Below are 2,705 nucleotides of genomic sequence, written 5' to 3' on the forward strand. Positions count from 1 at the left end.
GAAGAAATTCCATGGAAAATTTTGATGATCAAAAACTACATTTTGGGTGGAAAATAGAGTTATCAAACAGGGCCTAAAATTTTACATTGTTTCAGGTTAATTTTGATTAAATATATAAAATTGTGGAGTTTTTCCCAAATCGTTCAACCCATCTTGGTATTCTACGTGAATTAACGAGATTGAATTTGTATTTTTTATTTCACCAGCTTCTCAACTAGATCAATTGGACACAGGGGGCGGAGCTAGTGGGATAAAAATGATTTTATACAAATACATTGAAAAACAAAATTCCACTGAAAGAAAAAGAATTTTCATTAAATTTTTTTTGGGAAAAGTTCAAAAATCAGGTGTCAAGTATGACACAATTCAATTCTCAAGTCTCAAGTTTAAAAATGCAGAACTCAGGTATTGATTAATTAATTAATTATATTTATTATTTAAATATAATAAGATCACAGTTGCACAACTAATGGTCACAGATACACAATTATAGGTCACAAATGATTTTATTGTTCACATAGTATAAAACTAATTGGTCATATATTATGTCGAGGTCACAAATAAAAAATTCTACAGGTTACAGATTGTTTCGTTGGTCACAGATAAAAAAAAAATTATAGGTCACAATTTATCTATCGATCACATATTTACAAATTTGTTGGTCACAAATTATTTTTTAATCACATATTATCGAATTTTAAAGTCACAGTAGAATAGTCACAAATTTTATGGTCACAGTTTATTCCACACTACCCCGTCGTGACCAACCACAACCACGCCATTGTCGTCGCAATCTGCGACGCAACCACAACACCCACGCACACTCAACCACAACCGCAGCCTCACGCCATCGCTGTTGAGATCTGCGGCGCAACCTTGCCATCAACCTCCGATTCTAGCAACGAACTCTCATCTGCTAGCACCGCCACCATCAACCTCCAATTCCACCGACATCAAAATCACAACACCACCACCTGTACCACCACCATCACCATCACCATTATCTACCGTCACTACCAGCATCTTGTTCCAACTTCCAACAACCACCACTATTGCCACTACCACCCACAGCATCCAACCAGATCTGCAGCGCCATGGAGAAATGCCGTCGGTGCACACTGCCAACACCACGCCATCGCTGTCGCGAACACCCACCCGCACACACACCCCACACCACGCACACACACAATCGCAACCACGCCATTGCCGTCGCGATCTGTGGCATAACCACAACACCCACGCACACTCAACCACAACCGCAGCCTTACACCATCGCCGTCGAGATCTGCGGCACAACCACACACACCATGCCAACGTTGCCATCAGCCTCCGATTCCAGCAACGAACTCTCATCTGCTAGCACCGCCACCATCAACCTCCGATTCTACCAACATCAGCGACGCTGCAATGAACTCTCAACAGCCTCTGATTCCAGTAGCGTCGACCGAAACAGTTTCTTCATCATTGAATTTTGCCTCAGATTTTACAGTGAGAGACGAGAGAGGAAGGATCGATTTTAGAGAGGCGGAACTTTGAAGCTAAATTCCGGTCAATTGGGGGCATTACAGGATGAATTAAAAGCATGGCTGTGATCGTCTGTGCAAGGGCTATTGGCCGGCAGTGGTCGGCGACCATGAGTGTCGCCGGAGCCACCGAAATTGGACGAAAAAACCTGTGTTTTGAGGGACGACGCAGGCGGACAGGAGATCTGCAATTCCGATCCATTGGGTGGCTTATAGGATGAATTGTGACCATGTTTGGGATCCTTTGGATGTGGGCTATTGGCTGGCAGTGGCCTGTGACCATGGGTGTCGCCGGAACAGGAGAATTCGGCTGAAATAGAATGCGACAGTTCGAAACTTTGGCTGCGATTTTCTGCAATTTCTAGCGAGTTGGTGGTCGGTGGTTGGGTGGAGGTTGTAGAGGGCAGTGAGGTAAGTTTATTGGTGGTTGGGTCCGGTGGCCAAGGTGGCCAGAAAGTGGTTGGTGGTGCTGGAGTTGTGGTCAAGTGGAGAGAGAAATGGAGAGAAATGAATGAGAAAGGAAGTGACGATATTAATTTGGGGAATTGATTAGGGTTTTTAATTGAATTGGTAGAATTAACTATATATAATACCTGATGTTTGCAGAGATAAATTTTATCCCCTGAACTTTGAATTTAAACTTTTAAATGCCTGATTTTATGTAATTTCCTCATTTTTTTCGCTTAAAAATCTAATTGGGCCTGGGGATATGTCTGGGCCCAGACCTGCCCCTTTCCTCCTCCCCTTATTGGACAATGATTTTGTTGCAAGACAAGCTGAGAAATTTAGTGGCCATGATACCACCTTTTCCTTCTCCTCATGGTGCCTTCAAATTTGGGTTTGTTATGAGGGTAAAAAGTACTAAGGAGAAAAAAAGGTGGGGTTTTTCCTTTCACGCTAGTATTTTGAGTTCAGAACTGCTACACTACCAGAAGAATGGGTGACCAACACCTTGACTGACAATTACAGCAAGGGGACGGCCCACTTTTTTTGGAGATTTTTTTTATGTGAATCCTATGACAATGTGTCTATCTGTTAGTCCCTGTGTCAAAAGTCTTATGATAGTACAGCTTTTTATTTTGCGTTTTGAATTTTTGTGGGCTCATTCTATTATTGTTCAAATATTAGATTTTGTGTGGTCTAGACCTCGTTATCTAGAAGACATCATTCATCATCCACAAA

Source organism: Olea europaea, unplaced genomic scaffold, assembly GCF_002742605.1.
Source record: "Olea europaea var. sylvestris unplaced genomic scaffold, O_europaea_v1 scaffold1853, whole genome shotgun sequence".
Taxonomy (NCBI): domain Eukaryota; kingdom Viridiplantae; phylum Streptophyta; class Magnoliopsida; order Lamiales; family Oleaceae; genus Olea; species Olea europaea.